The sequence below is a fragment of the Haemaphysalis longicornis genome, unplaced genomic scaffold (genome assembly GCF_048455015.1).
Source record: "Haemaphysalis longicornis isolate Haplotype H1 unplaced genomic scaffold, Haemaphysalis longicornis Haplotype H1 scaffold_2, whole genome shotgun sequence".
Classification (NCBI taxonomy): Eukaryota; Metazoa; Arthropoda; class Arachnida; order Ixodida; family Ixodidae; genus Haemaphysalis; species Haemaphysalis longicornis.
Genome location: NW_027526295.1, coordinates 273,627,905 through 273,648,257, shown reverse-complemented (window position 1 = coordinate 273,648,257; position 20,353 = coordinate 273,627,905). Strand labels below are relative to the sequence as shown.

General features: G+C 47.0%; 1 long non-coding RNA gene across 1 annotated transcript in view; it reads left to right on the top strand.

Annotated features, from left to right (window-relative positions):
• The window catches only part of LOC144167794 (uncharacterized), a 223,372-nt gene that overhangs the window by 187,041 nt on the left and 15,978 nt on the right, over nt 1-20,353 (top strand). Inside the window, exon 2 of the long non-coding RNA XR_013322117.1 lies at nt 14,688-14,831. This is a non-coding gene — a long non-coding RNA (uncharacterized LOC144167794). The remainder of the gene's footprint in view (nt 1-14,687; nt 14,832-20,353) is intronic.

The window sequence follows — 20,353 nt, the reverse complement described above, 5'->3', positions numbered from 1 at the left end:
AATTAATTCCTTCCCCGCTAGGGCATTCCTTGTAACCGTATCTTTGAAATGTTATACGCCAAAATATAAAATTGTGATGCAGTACATGAAATGTCATTAAAGTTCCAGTATAGTGACTATCAGCCCTAGCAAAACATGTTTTTAAAGCAATGTGTACAACTAACATCAAAAACCGCGTAAAAGTATACTCAGAATATTCAATTTTATGCTCTTTTCTACACTTCACGTCGGAACTATTAACGGCCGGGCCTATGAATTCAAGCCCGAGCCCGGCCCGGGCCCGTGGCGTCGAGCCCGAGCCCGGCCCGGGCCCGCGGCACTGAGCCCGAGCCCAGCCCGGGCCCGCGGCACTGAACCCGTGCCCGGCCCGGGCCCGCCGATAATCGACTTCGGGCGGCCCGGCCCGGCCCGCGGGCCGGGTCGGGCCCGGGCTTTCGGGCCGGCCCGGGCCCGTGCAGTGCTCTAGAAGGAACGGAACCCACACACAAACTAGGCGCTGCAGGTGCAACGTATACACTTTCACGTGTTCTGTCGCGATCAGGTGGCGTGATTTTTCTCCACGCAGTCGCGGCCGCGTCTGTAAACCGTTTTCCTCACGGTTATTAACTGACGGTAGTGGCCGACTGGCAAAGACGACTGACTCTCCAAAACCAATTTCTGACATCCTTGCCGCTGTTGTTTTTTTCGCCACGATGTACGTGCTCACAAGTACGCTATGAGGCGTTTTTCTTGTTCCGAGCAAGTTCTGCCACAATACGGCGAACGCTCGAGTTTTTTGCCAATGTTCGCCAGTCTCCCTAAGTGGGTATGATTGGCTTGGCGAACGTGCGCTCGAGGCACGCGGTGAAAGCTGACGGTTTTTTTTTTTTTTTTTTTTTGGGGGGGGGGGGGGCAATATTTGACAGTCTCCCGAAGTAGGTATGCGCAGATTGAGAAACGTGTGCTTGAGGCAAGCGTGCGTGAGCGCTCCGCATTTCCTGGTATTTTTAATGGCGGACACCATACACAAACAATTTGCTAGTAGTGTTGATCGTAAAAACTTGTATCACATCATTTAAACAGCGACCTCTAACTTGTTCAATAGTTTTTGAAGTGGCATCCTGTGTTGCAGAGTGACAACATTGTGCTCTCTGTAGGGAAAAGGGATTAAGAAATCTGCATATGAGCGTTTCCGAGTCACCTCAACGCTGGTCTTACAAATTTGTTCATTTCTATCACCTGACATCTCTGCACTACAGAATAAAAACGAAAAAGGGGAAAAGAGGTCATTGCTCTGCGCGCACGAAGAGTAAAATAAACGCACATAAGTTCAACTTTGCAACGTTGACTTTTTACTCTACATTTGTAATTAACGTCTACAGTATTTTATTTAATAAGAAAGAGCGGTTATTGATGCCGCGTCGCTGAAAGTTTGTTGATGAACCTGAAACACGCTCCATCGACTCTGGTGCCACAACTTGGAGTCTCAAAAGACGCACTTTAGTCGCGGATTCATATAAGACCCTTGTCTACAGTGAAAAGCCTTGGAAAAGGCTATCGACTGACGCAGAGGCCCATTCACGCGATAGGCAGCGTGGGCGCGGCGTCCGTGACGTAGTAACTGGTCTTCGTAGGTGGCGTCGTACTTCTCGCAACGATTGAGCGCAATATGCACAAAAAACAGTTGCTCTGCGTCGAACGGCAGGCCCGGGAGTCCCTGCAGGGGGGCCTCTGGGCTGCTAAACCTGCGTAGTATACGGTGCGCTGCCGCTACAGCCAGCATGTCGCGCAGGTCTTCTTCCGCTGTTCCGTTCGAAGTAAAAGGTACCGATGTGGCTTCTTTCATAGTGACCTGACCCTCGTGAAGGCAATGCTCGGCGGCGAAGAAACGACCGTGGAGATCTTTGTAACGCTCGGCATGCTCGGACACGACGTTCCGAAACACGTCAATGAGTGCGGCGCTCAGTTGCAGAACTATGCGTGACAAATGGTATTCCCAGAAGGCATCCTTGTGGAACACGCTTCGCACTACGCCAACGGGCACAGTTAAGTAGTTCTCGTCTACCACGCGAATTTCAGTGTCAAAAAAGTCGTCCGGAAATTCGGTGAAGAGCCGCCTCTTGGACTCCAGGTGCCGGCGTTGCCGCTGTGCCGCCATCTTTTGGAACACGTCCACGGCTGACCGTCCGGTCGAAGCACACCCAAATTGACGGCACTGTTCAATGCGGAATGAGCCCTTGGTCCAGCCACCTGTCATAAACAAGACTGTCTCGAGATTCCTGAAGTGTCCTTCCAATATGCTGAGTAAGGATGAAGTCACCCAGGCCATTTCACCGAGGAAGTCTAGAACCTCCCTCTTGGATTGCTCAACGATGCTTCGTAAGGCTGTTTCCAGCTGGTCGTATTTCAACTGTGAAACGATCAGGAAAGCCGCCAAGGCCGGGTCCGCACGGACTGCCATCTTCGTGCACGTGTGGCTTCGTCTGTCGCTCCAGCCCTCTTCCCAGCCTGACTGGTAGGCCACCGCGACGTCACTCAACCCGTGAAAACGCTTGCTGGGGAACAAAGGGGCGTACGCCAGCGCCAGCCGGAAGGCTAGGTAATTCAACACAAGCGAGGGCTTCGTTGTAGACAGCAAGTGCTGCAAAGCCGATCCCAATCGGTCAGGCTGCAATCTGACTCGGGTCTCTCGGGTAACGGTGCGGATTCCAAAGAGGGCATTTGCGAGGAACTCTCCCCAGTCCCACTCGTCGGTCGATACCAGGTTCTTGAGGGCTACCGTCTTGTGCGGCTCTGGCGGGGCACTGAAGGTTGCGACCAGTTCCTGTTCGAAATCGAACAGCCCTGGCATCGGCATCCGTGCCACCCTCTCTGCCTCTTGGCGATACCAGGCTCGGTGTGCGTTGGGCACGTGCTTGAAGTGCGGGAAAAGTGTGCGTGGAGGTTTAAGCCTGACGCCCTTCTCTATGGTGCCAATCTCCAGCAGTGGTGCAACACCCGTGATCCGCAGCAGCCTGCCGGCTGGAAGCGATGCGCGGCCGCTTTTCCGCGACGTGTAAGGAAATCCAGCGAGGCCGACGTGATCAAGGAGCTCTTGGAACCGCAGGGGTTCTCCACCGCCAGCAGAGAGGTTGACGCATGCGTTGTACAGGTCGAAGATGGCCCGGCTTCCCGTGTCCTGGGTACCAGCTTGTAACAGGGATGCCATCTGATCCTCCAACTCGAGGGTGCTCATAACAGCTTCGGAATAAACGGCTTCGCCGCGGAAATGGTAGCCCGAGCTCCAATTGGCGCAGACGTACTCGTAAAAGTTGTCACAAGGATCGGTGTCTTGGAGGGACTGTGAAATGTACCTGAAAAATTATCGCGCTGCTTTACTCCGCTGCCTCTACAGGAGCAGACCGCATCGAATTTGGAACAAACTTAAGGAATTGATGCAATAAACAGCAAATCATCATCATCAACAACACCCTGCTTAGGCCCATTACAGGAGGAAGGCCTCTACAATTGACTTCCAACAGCTCCTGTCCTGCGGCACTCGACTCTACTGTTGGTCACCGAATTTCCGTGTTTCTTCTCTCCATCGTGTTTTTGGCCTTCTCCGTCTGCTGGACCTATCTTTTGGTATCCACTCTGTTACCCTAACATTCCACCGGTTCTCGGATCCTCTCATTACATGGCCAGCCCAAGTCCATTTTTTTACTTGAAGTATGGTACCCACTACTCGAGTTCGTTCCCTAATCCATGAAACTCGTTTTTCGTCCGTAATTGATACACCTCTCATTCGTTCTACGGCCTGCTGAGCCGACCTAGAATTCATTTCTTGTTGTTTAGTAAGGCGCCAATTTTTCACCTCTGTATGTCATTACCGGTAGTATTCACTGGCATATTTTTCTTTTGAGTGAGAGAGGTCGGTCAATTTTGATTATTTGGAAGTGCTTGCCGAGTGTTCCACAACACATTCCTATCCTGCACCGGATTTCCCTCTTGTGGTTGGGGTTAGCGATAACCATCTCTCCGAGGCAGTTATATTCTCTTACTTCTTCTAGCGTTTCGCCTCCCAATCTGAAGACGGCGTTTTTGGCATGTTTATTCCTCAATTACATTTGATTTATTCACATTTATTTTAGCCCCATGGCCATGCTTTGTAAAGGTTCCTCAAGCATTTTTTTAGGTATTCTGCCGTAAAACTCAGCAATACTATGTCGTCTGCAAACCGCAAATAGCTCAAGTATTCTGCGTTTATCCTTAATCCGTGTACTCTCAGTCACGTATTCGGAATACCACCTACAGACATTCTGGAAATAGGTTGGCGAGATACTGTCTCTCTGTCTTACTCCCATTTGGATGGTGAATTCATCGCTTTGCTTGTGAATTGTTATCCGGCCCGTACATGGATTATACATGTAGTCTAGAAGACTTATGTAGGTCTCCTGTATTCCCTGGTCTTCTAGCTGTTCTAGAACGGCTACGGTGAATACGGAATCAAACGCTTTCTCAGTGTCTAAAAATGCCATGTATAGGATATTTGTGGATTATGCGGATTTTTCTAATACATGATAGACTACGTTGGTGTGATTCATTGTTGAGTAGTACCCCTTCCTAAACTCAGCCTGATTCATGGGTTCTTGGAAATCCTGGCTGTATCCAATGCGGTTAACTATGACTTCGCTAAACAGATTAAAAACAACTGAGAGTAGGCTGATGGAACCAATTCTTAAGGTCCTTGGTATCTCATTTTTTTATGAATCAGAATGACCATAGCGTTTTTCCATTCTCTGGGCACTTTTGAGCCCTCAAGCATTCCGAAAATAGTGCAGCAAGCTTTTCTAGTACTGTGCCTCCCCCCTCCTTCAAAAGATCCACAGCTATGCCGCAATCCCCTGCAGCGTTTTTTCATGTCCTTGAGAGCCCTTGCTAGTTCCTCTTTAGTAACTAGTGGACATCGCACGTTAAACTTTTACTGTCACTGGTGTCCCCTGATGTAACATCGCTGGCACAGTGTCTCGTGTAGAATCGTCCTGCTAGCTTTATTATCTCGTCCATGTTGTGCCTAATGCTACCCTGCTTGTCTCTGAATGCGTATATTCTGTCTTTGATGATGGCACGCTTCCTCTCAGTTTATTTCAAACTTCCTCTTATTTGCAGCGTGTTCTCGATGACTCGATCACGAATGTCGTCGGTTTTCGTTCTGTTAATGAAATTATACAGCTCTGCTAACTCATTTGACCAACCGCTCTGAAAACCTTCATGTTCTTGCGTTTCGCAATTTATTCCTTCATTTGCTTCACCTGTTTTGCCGTTTCTTTTCTACATGCTGCTTCTACCACTGCTGTTGCAGATTCTGTGATTGCTGTTGTTAGGTTGACATTCAGAATGTCTACAGCGCAATTTTATTATGGAGATTAGAGGAAATTTGTATGGAGAGTTATTTTAAACTCCTCCTTCCTGGCTATAAATGACTCCATCCTGGGTTTCTTACTTATCACGAGTTTATTTCTCTTTTGAAATTCAGGCTTACCTTGTATCTAACTATCCTATGATTTCTGCTTCAAAATTTACTTCCAACCTCTACATCATGCACAATACCTGAGCTGTCACTTAAGATAAAGTCAAATTCGTTTTTGGTTGTACCATCGAAACTTTCCCATGTTTATTTCCTATTCTTTTGTTTGTAGAAGAATGTGTTCATCAAACGCAGGTTATTTCTCTCCGCAAATCCCACCTGTGTATCTCCACGACTGTTGCGATTGTCGATTCCAAAGTTTTCCCCTGACCTATGTCCGATTTTCTTCCTAGCCCCTTTTGCGTCAAAGTCACCCATCACAGTCGTGAACTCTGTTGTTCCTTTCGTCACTACGGAGCCTACGTCCATGTAGACAATGTAGACTTCAACAACGGAGCCTACGTCCATGTAGACTTCAACATCGAAGCTTGTGGATGGCGCATATGCCTGTAATATCTTTAACCTGCAACGCTTATTTATCTTGATATAAGAGCTGCGTTGCGACTCTTTCGTTAATGCCGAAGAATACTCCCACGTTGACTGCTGACTCTTTATGGATTAAAAGTCCCACTCCGTTTTCTTCCTTATCATGGACTCCTCAGTACCACAAATATGCCCGTTGGGCAGCCCCAGGGAGCCCTCTTCTGTTCTTTCAACTTCGCTTAATCCTATGATACCCATATAATCTCTCAGAGCTCCTCTAGTAGTACAGCTAACCTTCCCTCGCTAGACAGGGTTTGTTCGTTGACTCGTTGCTGGGGTCAAGATCGAAAATAGCGCGATTAATTGGCAGTGGTGCTTTGATTTTATAATTTAGGGGGGATTTGAAGCTTTACTGACGCGATGTTTTACTAAACCCATCCAACTGGCGGTGATATTTATGATCTCAAAGCAATGCAGTGTTTCGGCGCATTTACGTAAAGATATCCGGGAAAACATATACACTTAAAGGTATGAGGCGATATGCAGTACACGAACTCTGCACCTGTGATGTTAAGTATCGACACCACCGCATTCCAAGCACTGTATGGTGAGAAAACAAACGGACAGAACCTGAATATGCATAATGTAACGCACTTTTAAGAACAGTAAATATCTTAGGAATGGAAACATTTCTTGGAAATGCACAACATCAAGGAGTAGCGTCATCGCCGACACTCCTCATCGAACGCTCTTTCATTTGCCGCTTTGCTTGCCTTACTTGCTCTCTTCCTTCATTGATTTTCGCATTCTAGCAATAAAGACAATGTTCACTTACACGCATCGCGGGCCTGCCCAGACTTGTTTGACATTATTCACAGCCGTTATAAGTAATTCTGCTGCTCCTGCTTCGCTTTACGCCGTCATTTCGCACATGGAGATAAATAGCCACTCAACACTTCGAATTTCACTGTTATATACCTTCAACGGTCAGACACTTCTATAACATTACTTTAAATTCGGAGAGCCCCGCTTCCTGGAGTGGCTAAACCTTGAAGAGCGCGCATCTGTTTACCTATCCACATTGTGTTCTGCGTATGCTGCCACATCTTCCTGTTCCCGTTTTTTTTTTACGGTTACCATTAGGACCTGTCTCAAAGTTGTGAGAATGTTCGATGACGTGCTGCGCGCTCGTATAACTTGTGCGGCAAAAAGTGACATGGAACTGTAGATTGTTTTAGTGGCTGGCATTCTTTGGCTAGTGATTTTAGAGTCTAGTGATATTGGAGCGTGATTTTGGAGGGTTGGGGCGAAATTTCCATGTGCGCCTTTCGGTACTTCAAAAATTCTCTGGCACCATAGGTCTTCCATAACAGCGTCCTTGCAGACGAAGAACTATATTGAGGTAGAAGCTTGGAAAATTACTTGTGGGGGCCCGGTTCGTAGATGTAAAAATTGCTTTTTTTGCCAGATAGCCTGAGACATGTTTGAGATAAAACACGACCACAGTAAAAAAGTAGCATTATATCCGTTTTTCGGAAAGCAAATAAAAATTCCTGTTAAACGAGAGCGTCGAAGAGAAGCGAGGAAAATCATAAAAATAACATAAGGCAAAACGACTCGGCCTGGTGCTGTTGTGAGCGCCACCATTGACAACAAAAATAAAACAAAGAAAAAGGCGTTGTTCGGTTGGTTTAAACCTCAGTGGTACGGTAAACCCCACACAATCACCGGTTAACTAGAGAGAGAGAGAGAGAGAGAGAGAGAGAGAGAGAGAGAGAGAGAGAGAGAGAGAGAGAGAGAGAGAGAGAGAGAGAGAGAGAGAGAGAGACAGAGAGAGAGAGAGGACTTGGGGTCTATGCGCTAGTGATTCTGCACAAGTAATGTATGCAAGACATTTAGCGCGTATTTCCTTCTTGCGTGTGAAGCTGGAGCGCTCCACCGCAGTACAAAATATCAGCCTATAAATGTCCGAGGAAGGTGATTCGTCTACGAATTCTGCGCACTTTATAAGTCCGCACTAGGTTGTTCGAAACCCAATTTTAAAACGGTTCATTTGTTGCGGAAATGGGCAAATCAGATGGCTGTATAAGAGCGTAGCTGGGCGGGACAGCTCAATGTACCTGACTAGCTGGTGGCAGTCTTCTCCTACACAGGTAGAGCGGTTCGGCACGTGACGAGGAAGTTCTGGGGGTGCAGAAACCGTGAGGCGTTCGCCAGCTCTGTGTCCTCCCCTGAACCACTTTCCAGGGCCGTCAGCCGCAGCACTGAAGTACCAGTATGCAGCCAGTGAACCGCCGACCACTGCTACTACCACGGCCATGGAGCTGCAGGCGACGCTTAGTCGCCATCGCAGGCTCCTGTTGGGTGGCGGCACCACAGAAGACGCCGTAGGCGTCGCCGTCAATGTGGGCGTTTGGAAAGCGCTGCTGCCTCCAGACATGGCTCCTTCTTCTTCCGTTCTCTTCAGGAGGCGTTATTGATGATAGTATTTCATGATGAGTAATGAGACGAACCGACAACCGGTGGACAATCAGGGTAATATTCTGGATACTAAAAGATGGGTCAAAAAGAAGGGGATAGCCATAAGCGCCATGGAGGGATGAAATAAACAAATTCGGGGGTAAACTGTGTACTCGACTAGCGCAGAATAGAAGCGGTTGGAAGTCCGTGGGAGAGGCCTTCACCCTATAAAGGGCCTAAGTAGGATGATGATGATTATTATGATTATGATGGTGATAATGATGATGGTTAACGGACTCACGATCATCGCCGCCGAAATGGTAACAGAACAGTCTATGCTCCACTCTTCTGCGCGGTGTACAACATGCTTGCATTGTTATTCCCGCATACTCTGGGTAGCAATATTCCGTTCCGATGTATAGGAATAGGCTGGAACCATAGAGTTTCTCGCTAACTCACCTAGAGTGGAATCTGGCGCTAGCGTCAACGTGATTCGCCCAAGGCGCTCTACGTCTCCATGAGTGCCGCCATAGTGTGTAGTTCGGCCGGAAGTTCGGCGTGCCATGGCCGGCAACGACTTTTTGGCTACGCAAATTGAGTTTTTGTTGAAAAAATTGCTGCCGAAAGTGCAGCTGTTAACAAATTTTACTTTGTATAAAATGCTGTGTTCCAGTGCTTAAATTAAGAACTGAATTTGAAGGTTAGAAAGAAAAACAAAACAAGAGTCCTGCATATGGCTCACGCCGCCAGATACAGCGCGCGTTAACGAATATATTTTTAAATTATTACATACTCCAAACTGGATGAGGTTTTCTTTGGTTTCTTGTAATATTAAGCTGATAAAAAATATTTAGGTTGTCTTAAACTGTGTTCTTGCTTCCTCTCAATACAGTATCATTATCGTATGCTACGCGCTTTGGCAGGCGAAGCAGATGCAACATAGAGATGCAAGAATGATGCATTCGCGTCGTATTTATTTGCTTTGTCCAGGCAGATATAAATAAACTTAGAGGCGGAGCCTATTACCGCAAGTAAGTCTTCAAGCACGCGCGAAAACATTATGAAATTTCATGAATGCGTTAAATGGCAAATAAATACTGGCTTGTCGAGTAGCTCTGTATGTTGCCTCATTGCGCCTGGCCAAGGCAGTGCATGCTTCAAGAAGTAAGTAAACGCAGCGGCGGCGACGAGCGATGCGAAAATCGTAACTGAATGCGTGCAGAAAACGGATTGTGTGGGCTAGCGTAGCTTATTTGTGGCTGTAGTGTGGGCGGCGGCGGCAAGCGGTATGATGCGGTATATAACAGGCCGCTAGGACCCTCGCTCGCTTTTTGCTGGCCAGAAGCAGCCCACAAGCGAGCGGTAGCGGCGATACAGTGAACTGTAGCGACGAGCGACGACGACAGATGACATTGGCGGCAGTGTATTAATTTTTTTTTCGCTTGTCGCTGTCACCCAGGAGACTGTGCTGTTGTACCTTTTGAGTTACGTTTTCGGCATCGCTTGTCGCCGTCACTGCAAGTGGTCAACCCTTCATCTTAAGAAACTCGCCGCTAACGCGAGCACATGCGTTAAGTCCTAATCACGCTGTTATTTATACATACACTCTTGGGCAAAAAGGGCTAAAATAGGGACTAAAATACAGCCGTTAGTCTTCGCGGGCGACCGTTCATCTTCAAGGGGAGTATCTGCGGCAGAGTACGTGCCGTGTGCATAAATGCGGACTAACTGTTCGTCCCCGCCGATCTATAAAGAGTAACGGGAAGACGAAACGCATGGAGTTAGTCTCTTTGCTGCGTCGTTAATCCCCTAATGGCGTCGTCGTTGCCCTTTCGCGCATATGTCTGCGAACAGTTCTATATTTCCAAAACACAAGCCATTGCAGTCACTGGTTGCTTTAGATGATGCCACCGGAGAAAATATTGATGTTAGTTATAAGAAAATCGCCTAGGGTTAGTAGAGCGGTGGGTAACGGCAAGGAGCGGCGAAGCGCGATTGCCATACGCTTCTCGGCGAGGTTTTGTTGATACGCTGTGTTGCATACGATTCGTGCGAGATAATAACGGCCAATGAGAGCTTTCAAGCGCCTTAACAGTAACGCAAAAATTAGTGACAATAGCAAAAGTGGATTCCTGAGCCGAATGAATATGTATATGTTTAACAGACGAAAAAAAACGCATGTTGCTGATGACAACTGCGAAACAAAAATGCTCGCTACAGGTAAGCGTCTCGAAGTTATCTTTTACACTCGGTACATAATTGCCTTGGGCACGAAAGCTATGACAATGATGCAACTGCTGTAAAACCCGCTTGCATTTCCCAGTCGCAATCGTCTAGCGATGCGAATTTGAAGAATTCAGGCTAAGCAACACCGAATTTGCTTTCGCCGATGCAGGAAAATATGGCATGTTTCCTTATTCTGACACTCACACAGACGACAACTTTCACATACGTTACATAGAGCACTTAACATATGTATCGAACACTAAGAAAGCACTTAGCTTGCGCTAATTTGTGCGGAAACAAATGAGTCGTCCGATCGCCCAGCTACCTATCTCAACTAGGCGACGACGAGTTGATTGTTATTTGCGAGAAAAACTATGGTTGTGAGGCTCTACTTCGAATCGAACTGAGCAATAGTCCCTAAACCTAGCTAAGCGCAAGGCGCAAAACGCGGTCACGTTTGCTTGCACAGATAGAAATTCGGGCACCAGTTGCAATGGATCTGTTGCGTTATGCACAGAACTACACGCTGTACACTTGAATATTATCTACCGCAACTACCACCCGGCGGCGTGGTCCAGCGGACAGCGCGTCGGGTTCCTTGTGTATATATCCGGGCGTGAGGGGCTCGATCCCTGCCGGTGCCCGAGTTTTTTTCTTTTTTCTGCACTCTACGCAGTTCGTCCTTGGGGAGTATCGGAACGGGCTATCCGGGTGGGGGACTAACCGTTCGTCCCCTCACAGTTAGTCCCCAAAGGGACTAATGATTGTGGCAGAGGCCGTTAGTCCCCGAAAGGACGAACTTTTAGTCCTTTTTGCCTAAGAGTGTATCTGTGATAGCCATTTGAATGCCAGAAAGTGGCATCCCGAAAACACCCGCCGCGGTGGCTGAGTGGCTAAGGCGTTGCGCTGCTGAGCACGAAGTCGCGGGTTCGATTCCCGGCCGCGGCGGCCGCTTTTCTGATGGAGACGAAGAGCAAAAACGCCCGTGTGTACGAGATTTCGGCGCACGTTAAAGATCCCCAGGTGGTCAAAATTAATCCGGAGCCCTCCACTACGGCGCGCCTCATCGCCTGCGTTGCGTCGGCGCGTTAAACCCCACAATCAATCATCATCATCATCATCATCATCATCATCCCGAAAACGGAAAAGCATACCGAAAACAGAACTAACGAGCACTTCCGAGCGGAGAAGCCTAATCCATAGCCCTTTGTACTAACCACTTGCTGCCAATCCGATTCGCACACTACCCACAATTCCCATGTCGGCGTGCGATCGCAGCGACACTTTCCGCTATAGGTGATATTGAGAACCTCTATGAGTGGAACAACCTGTGCGAAGCAGATCGTTGATTAAATGTGTTGATATGCCACGCACTACTGCTAACAGGACCTGAAGATACGAAAACCACCCCTAATTACAAAATAATTGAAGTTTAACGTAGCTAAGAGAACATTTCAAGTTTAACAAATGTCTATGGAAAAAAAAATAAGGACAGTTCCACGCCTGTGACCTGAAACAGCAGAGCTGACTTCAACAAGATGGAGGCCACCTCCCGGAGAGGTGGGGGTCGCTCGCAACTCCATTCGCCGCGGTAGGTACGCACAGGGATCCCACACATGAAGTACTGGTAGTTTATCGGTGCTTACGTTGTATAGGAAAGTAGACCTGCGCCGCGTGCCGAGATCGCGCATGGACAACTGTCCAGGTGGTGGCGCCATCTGTAGGACCAACAGGGTGCGTTCCCCTGCGGTGACGGGCATCATTGCCGGAAATTGTGAGCCTCTAGATCGCTCCGCTGCTAAAAAACGCTGCTGGGGCTCGAACCCACACCATTTGCGCCAAAACCCCCTATTCTACCCCTAGGCTACAGAAGCCTAACGAGAGCAACGCGTGTAGCAGTTGCTAAGACAAATTGAACGAAATGGCGCCGGGTGTGCGCAGGAAATCTGTCGCCTCTTGGTAACTGGAGGTAATAGCGGGCACATTGAGATTACACTCCAAATGCGCACCGACAAGGTCATATGTCAGTGTGCCTTGGCTGGAATCACTTGCTTCCCTTCGAAGCCTGAGCTGTTAGTCCTGGGACAATAGGAAAATTTGCACCAGCCGGTTAGGCATCATATTTAAACAATTTGCGGAACAGAATACGAAGGGCAGAGGAACAGAAGGCGGGCGCAGTGTTCCTCACCTCTTCTGCGCTGTGAAAACGGTTATTCCTCTCACCCAGCACACCCTAACAATCCCTGAATTAGTGTAACGGTGCAATACCATGCTGTCCTGAGAGTCCTCCAATTTAAAATCCTCGGCTTCGTCCTCCAAGACACGTGTTGGACAATTATGCATACGCATGCACGCGCAATTCTGTTCATTTGCATGCTTAAAGGAGCTTTAAAAAGCCTTTCTTCTTTTACTTAGAGCATGTTCATCAGACTGAGCATAAATTCCTTTTTTTGCGTATCTTTGTGTGGTTGCTTTGTCCTGCAACTCGTTGGCCTTCAACGAGCTCTGCGCCACTTTCGCTCCATTTTCTCTACACTTTTCGTACTGAACTCCCCCTTCCCTTTACCGCACGCTGACACGGGCCTTTTTTTTTTTTTCATCAAAGGTAAACACAATAACATAAACCACCCCACAGCACAGGCGCGACGCGTGTTGATTTTTGTTGTCGTCGTCATTGTTGATATTACTCGATGACTAGCGCATACCCGTTCAAGGGATGGGCCAAACATCAGTTATTTGAGGAACAGAAAAATATCTTATTCAACCACGGGGCTCTGTTAAAGATTAATGAATGAGGGAAAGGATTGTGAACCTTAATACAGATATAAAAATGGAAAGAATATAAAACGGCTCTTAGTGACTGGGAAAAAATATTTATAAAACAAATTTTATAAGTGGCGTGTAGGCATCCCCTGCCCTGTTTTCCGCTCGACGGTCTCTCGCTCTCTCCCTCCGAGCGCTCGCCCTGGGCTATCGTTCGCGCATCCCGCGATTCTGCCTTTTTGCTTCATGGCGCGCCCACAGAAATCAGATGTTTTTGAGTCTTCAGATATTGCCACAGATTTCAAGTGGCTCGCCCTCCCAGGTCTTGCACATTAAAAGTGGGCCGTCTCACGGGCCGGCACCGCCGAACGGAAGCGAATTCGGTGGATTCGGAAAGACTTCGCAGACATGTGGCTGGCTAATTCAGATCGAAGAGCAGTGAAGCAACTTTAAAAATCACGTGATCGGGTTGGCCTCATAGCAGCCTAGTTCCTTTTTAAAGCGAGTCGGTGAAGAAAAAATCCGTTCCGAGAACCGCTAACGGAGACAACGGGAAAGCAGCAAACTGTCGCAGCAGTCACGGATATCGATTTTGCCCTCATGCTGCGACGGCCAAGATGTAGCAGCTGATGCATCTAGTGATTCCTGCTGTGCGAAGGGATATTGGCTCCCGTACTGAAACGAGCTGCGGGTCGCCCAGTCGTTGGGCAATTTCGTCGAGCTACAAAAATAGCAATAACGTCGCTCAGTCATTTGCCGCACAGCAAAGTACCCCTCATAGGCATATCTATCAACTCTGACGCATGAAAGAAGCAACTGAAAGCAAAATATAAAGTATACAGTGTGAAAAGTTTCACATTTTCTATTAATCGCTTCGACTTGAAACAAACGCTTCATCTTTTGTCGTGTGTTTTTGATATCTGAAACAGATGACTACATCAAGAAGGAGTTCGATGAATCTGAACAAAGCAGTGGACGAAACGAATTGCGTCGTGAGAACTGATCCACGCTTTTTTAGAAAAAATTGAGTAAAGTGGGAGTATGACGCTTTTTTTATCTTCATGTTCATTCAGGAGACTGAGCGCTCTTTTTTCTCTTTTGTTTGAATTTGTCCACTGTTTTAAAGTTTTATTGCGCAAGCTTTGGTAAAGCATACTGATTGTTTTACCGAAAGCTGCTTCCGTAACCTTTCTTCTTTAGAGTAATGCCTATTTTGTCGGCGCGGTGTTTATTCCTGTGTGCTTTCATTATTGCGTTATTACAATTTCTAGCTCGTATTGCTGTCGCTGGTTCCAGTCTACAAAGTTTTTTGTCTGTCTGTCTATTGCAGATGTTGAAACCAAGCTTTAAATCGAAAAGGACTCTGCAGCAATTCAGGTATACACTTTCACGCCTTCCCTCGAATCCGGAAGCACTGTGAAAGCTAGTTACTGCCAGCACAAAGCACCACTGCGTGATTTGCTCGTCGGAGCAGGTACGGCTTCCGTTTCTGCTTTGTTTTTGTAGCGATTTTTTTAAGTGGCCATCGAATGTGTTTAGGGGGGAACTGAAATGAAGCCGGCCAATAGCCGCTACACGACCGTAATGACGTCATTCGAGCCCTCGCAAATCGCTAAGACCGGGAAGAAAGAGCACTTGGGATAGGTGAACATACGGTGTAGAAATCACCACAAATAATACAAAAGTGTGGCCTTTATAAACGCAAACAGAGGGTCTTATCTGCTGCGTTGAAACTCAAGGTCACTAATATCTCAGTTACTAAAGACTACTCGAGGAATACTCGCCAAGAAATGGCCAAATGTCTAGCTTATGCGCGAGAATGCAACGGGTAGATACGCTTAGGTAGAACAACTTGACAATTGATGGGAAAACCTATGCATACGAAGCTACCGTTGAAGTCACCCGATAGAAGTCAAGTACAGAAACCAAACACGGAAACCGTTCTTTTCATCAATTTACTGTCATAAATGTAAACTGCAGAAGCCTCAAAAACAAGATCATTGAGTTTGATACTTTGCTCAGCATTTTTCAATCAGACATATGACTTGGAACCGAGTCTTGGCTGGATGCCGAGGTTTCAGAGACTGAAGTTTTTCCAAGTGGTTATATCTTTTATAGGAAAGACCGCAACACGCGTGGTGGCGACATATTTATTTTAGCCCATGATAGATACACTTCAGAGCATGCCCCGGCATTGCGCTGGCGATGCATAGGAATTAATTTAGCGCAACATAATATTTTCCAACGGCAGCAGCTTGGTTGTCAGTTCGTTTTATCAACCACCAAGATGAAGTAACATTTAGCCGTTACTAGGTTTGTCATAATCGCTCACTACTGTATCAGCTAATATGATTTCTGCTGGAAGGTGATTTTAACCTATCGATGTTTCTTGGCGAGACCGCCATCTGGTTGAAAATAACCGTTCCGGGATCAATTGTAATTTTTTATGAAACAGTACATTGTACCTTTTTTTCAATTTGTCGATTTTCGTACACGGTCCGGCCGCACAGGTGTTGGTGTACTTGATTTAATATTCAGCAACAGCGAGGACCAACACCTGGGGATTAGCGACCATGGTGTGATGATATCAGCTGTAAGTTGTCAGAGCATTGAATTAAGCAAAAAAAAAAAAATTAAAGCCGTTCCACTCAACGTGAAAGCTGTCGTAAATGCAGAGCAGTGATTCGCCATAACGGCCTGTGGCACCGTTATCCGCTTACTGCTACTACCCATCACGCTCTTCGCCTCCCTGTCTCACTTCTCTCTCGATGAATTGAACGGAGGTTTGTCCAAAGCAGCTCAAATTTCCCGCCTTCGCAGTGCTCGCGCGCCCCCTGCCTGGAACGAACAGCGCGAGCGGTTCTCGCACGTGCCGGCACCTTACTGCGCAGTCCACAACGCGTTGTTTTTGGCGGTCCCATCTTCCCGCGAGGGGGACTCGAGTAAATGTGTCGCATAGGGGGTGGGTGTATTGCGTTAAAGTTTAGTGTTTGGGGAGTTGGTGGTTGTGAATGCGTTGTATCAGCAGCTTCTTGACGTAGTTTGAATGAGTCAAGGATATAAGGCGCGTTCGTAGCCTCCCATTCTGTGTCGGCTTTGTGGCGCAGTGGGTAGAGCACCACGTACATTGCGTTCCGCCCGCGGGGTCGAGGGATCGAAGCCAGGCGCCGGATAGTATTTTTTTTATATAGTATAGGGAGGGGTGCGGACAAGGACGGCGCGGACTACGACGGACGTCAACGCGGGTGACATCGTGAGTTAACCCAGTCGAAAAATACAACAGGAATTTCTGTCGCACAACAGAAATTTCTGTCGCACGACAGGGATTTCTGTTGGGACGACAGGATGGTCTGTCGTGCGACAGGAAGTTCTGTAGTACAACTACAGAAAATCTGTCGTACGACAGGCATTTCTGTTGGGACTAGAGGATGGTCTGTCGTGCGAAAGGAAGTTCTGTAGTACAACTACAGATAATCTGTCGTACGAAAGGCATTTCTGTCGCACAACAGGAATTTCTGTTGGGACTACAGGGTGGCCTGTCGTTCGACAGAAATTTCTGTAGCACAACTACAGAAAATCTGCCGTACGACAGGCATTTCTGTCGCACAACAGGAATTTCTGTTGGGAATGCAGGATGGTCTGTTGTGAAACAGGAATTTCTGCAGAATGATGACAGAATGTCTGTCGTACGACAGAAATTTATGTAGTACAACAGACATATCTATCATGCGACCGACATTCTGCACTCCCCACTACAAAAACCTTTGTAATAGAACTACAAAATTTCTGTCGCATGAGACATTTCTGTTGTACTAGTTATTGTGCAACACCCTGTAGGCGCTACACAAACTTCTGTTGGCCCACAGACTGTCCTTCAGCCACTACATTCAGCATTCCGTAATTACCATTTGTAGTCCCTGCAGATTTTTTATAGTGTGAAAGAGAATGTTAGATCCATTGCGAAAGTGTCACATGACAGACCGTTCAGTATTGCTACAAAATCTCTCGCTTACCCTGTCGGAAAACCCCGCGTTTTCCGGCATTAGGAGAGCGATGGAATAGCCCGAAAAGAACGGAATACACAGGAAAACGCCGCGCTGAACGACAGCAACGCGGGGAGGTTGCTGGAGAGCATCGAATAACATGGGGACATTGCCTTTGGGGACAGGGCTTCAGCCAATGCGAAGGGGATAGCACGAACGGGATAGTACGGGATGGTATGGTGCCGCTGCTTGGCTGGACACGGGAATGCCGCGCGCCGCGATCGACGCAGATGCTCCGAAACTTGGTGTTTGCGGCCCGTGCGGTGCCGCAAAATCCCACTTTTTTAGCGTGCGCTGCACGGAAACAATGCTGCGTGCGAGTGACGGTCATCTCGTTCAATTGCATTGCAAGCGCCTGTTGTAATGAACGTTTGTTGCATTGCGGCCATTAGCATTCCGGCCGTGTTGGAAAAAACCTTCGCTACAAATTTGCAATTAACAACACAACTTAGCACAAATCACACTAATGTTGGAGCATCTAAGCGTAGCCCCATAATAAAAAAAAATGGATACATAGAGAACTTCGGAAATTCCTTGGGTTCTTTGAGTGAGTTGCAATTGCATATATTGTACTGTGGACAATGTTTGATAAAAGAATCAGGAAACAAGGGTAGCCGCTCGGCAAAACGGACGCATAAAAAACAAGCAAGATGTGCTTTTTGAAGACGTGGTGTAATAATTGCAGTGCACAGTCTGACATGTATTTCTGGGTGTCTTTGAGAGCCCCATTGTTTCAATCTGCGTGCTGTTGTTTTATTTTTTTTGCGAGCAATTTTTTTATTTGAACGCGAAACATGTGTCCAATCAAGCCGAAATAGTTAAAATAAGATTTTAAAAACAGCGAACCAGTTGCCGCTACCTGTGTGAAAAAAAAAAAAAAAGAAACGGCGCCAGTGAAATCGCTGCGTTACCGAGATGTGTTAAAAAAAAATAAATGTAGAAAGAAAGAAAACGCGCGCCTTCCCTCTAGCCCGGCCCTTCGGAAGAAGTTCGGGGAAGCGTCGTCACCACTGCAGGCATGTCGCGTCGCGGCAGAACTCGCGGGACGGGGAGACCACAATACGAAGAATCGAGAGGGGTCAGGAGGGGTCGCGAAACAACTTCTCGTGATCGGCCGGTTCCCTCCTTACCCTTCCTTTGTTCCCTCCTGCTTTTCGTCTCCCGGTCAAAATTTGCGGTGGCTGCGTTGCCCAGTGGCTCGTTCACATTTCACATCGGCGCTTTGCTTAGTTGAAGTTACGCTTAACTTTTTTGTAAAAACGTGCATCTTATGTCTCCGCGGAGTGTCAGCAGCAACATTTGAAGCTTCGGAAGCTGTGGTAAAAGCAAGATCAGTGGTCCGGATTTCAAGCATCTCGATGTGAGGACTCCTCCAGCGACGACTAACCGGGGTGCTTGGGATAATTGGCACATTAATGTGAGTGAATGCGACGAATCTCGCAGGCAGCGTGATTTGGAATACGTGCGATGTGCTTCGACAATCGACTGAACTTGCCACGATCCCTGCGTGACTTCGGCAGGTATCGTGCGTGCATACTCTTCAAGATAGTGCAACACCACAGAGACGTGCGCTTTTCGCCACAGGATACCCTTCCACGCCTTGCTGTGCGAATGCAACCGAACAAGGTTCACAAAGGGAAGCATTCCAGCTAAAGATTGACTTTCCATTTTAATTTTCTCACGTTCTCTCACGTTTTGCAGTGTAAAAAAAATATTTGTTCACTTGTGTTTTAATGGCCCTAACTAATATAAGGAACGAATTTTCGAACGGTTATTGTCGATGATCGTTTCATATTTTTTTTCTATAGAATAAATTTGCTTTTATGAACAGGTTGAGCGTCATTGACGGAACGCGATGATGGGACGCGATTTGGCCCTGCTTCCGAAGCACGGCCAAATCAGCTGAAAAGTGCCCAAATGACTCTGGCTAAATTTTGTAGCGCTACTGAGGTTTCCCTGAAGGAATGACTTCTGTATTTCTTGTTAACAGCTACGCGGGTTTGCAATTACACGGCTATTAAAGAAAAAAAGGCCGGGCGTGTTCCAGCGTTACGTTCCAGCGGCTGCTAGATCCACGAGTTTGCGCGTCCGGCGTGTACCAGCGTCCAGGTTCCCGTGAATTTGCAGCAGGCGCAGTTTCGCATGACGTGCGGATGAAAGCTGTTTTGTACTAAAAGAAATTATAGTTCTGACCGTTTCCAAGTCAGCACGATCATGGAGCATACAGATAACGCGCCATATTTTGTTTTTATATTTGGCAATGAAATAAAAATTATTTGTCTTGGTGTAACAGCAGCCTAAGAGGGCAGTAAAAGCCTCTCCATGACAAAAAGTGAAGCCACGGTAGTGCCCAGGAACAGTGTTGTAAAAAGAGGAAAATAAAATGGATAAACACCGCAAACTGCTTTTTTTTTCGGACTGTGATCAGGCATGTGCAGTCTGCGTAACATCAAACTTTTGTGTTGCATGCATGAATGTACCACTAGTTGCATTGCTTAAATGCCTTTTGGTGCAGCTGTCTGAAATCAGTTATTCACTGAAAACAATTTCAAGCTTGTACCAGAAAGGCAAGAATGACCCCAAATGCTTATGTTTGTTGGTCATATTTTTATTGAAATTGTTATTGAAATTGAAATTGAAATGAAATTTTATTGAAATCCTGCATACTTCATGTACCTAATAGAAAAAAACATCACGGGAAGTAAATTTCTTATGCCAAACAAGTTGAAATTGGAGACATGACAGGATTTACTACGAAAACAGACATGACAGGATTTACTACAGACTACAGAACAGGATTTACTACAGACTACAGGGCAGGATTTACTACAGACTACAGGACAGGATTTACGACAGACTACAGGACAGGATTAACTACAGACTACAGGACATGATTTACTACAGAATACAGGACAGGATTTACTACAGACTACAGGACAGGATTTACTACAGA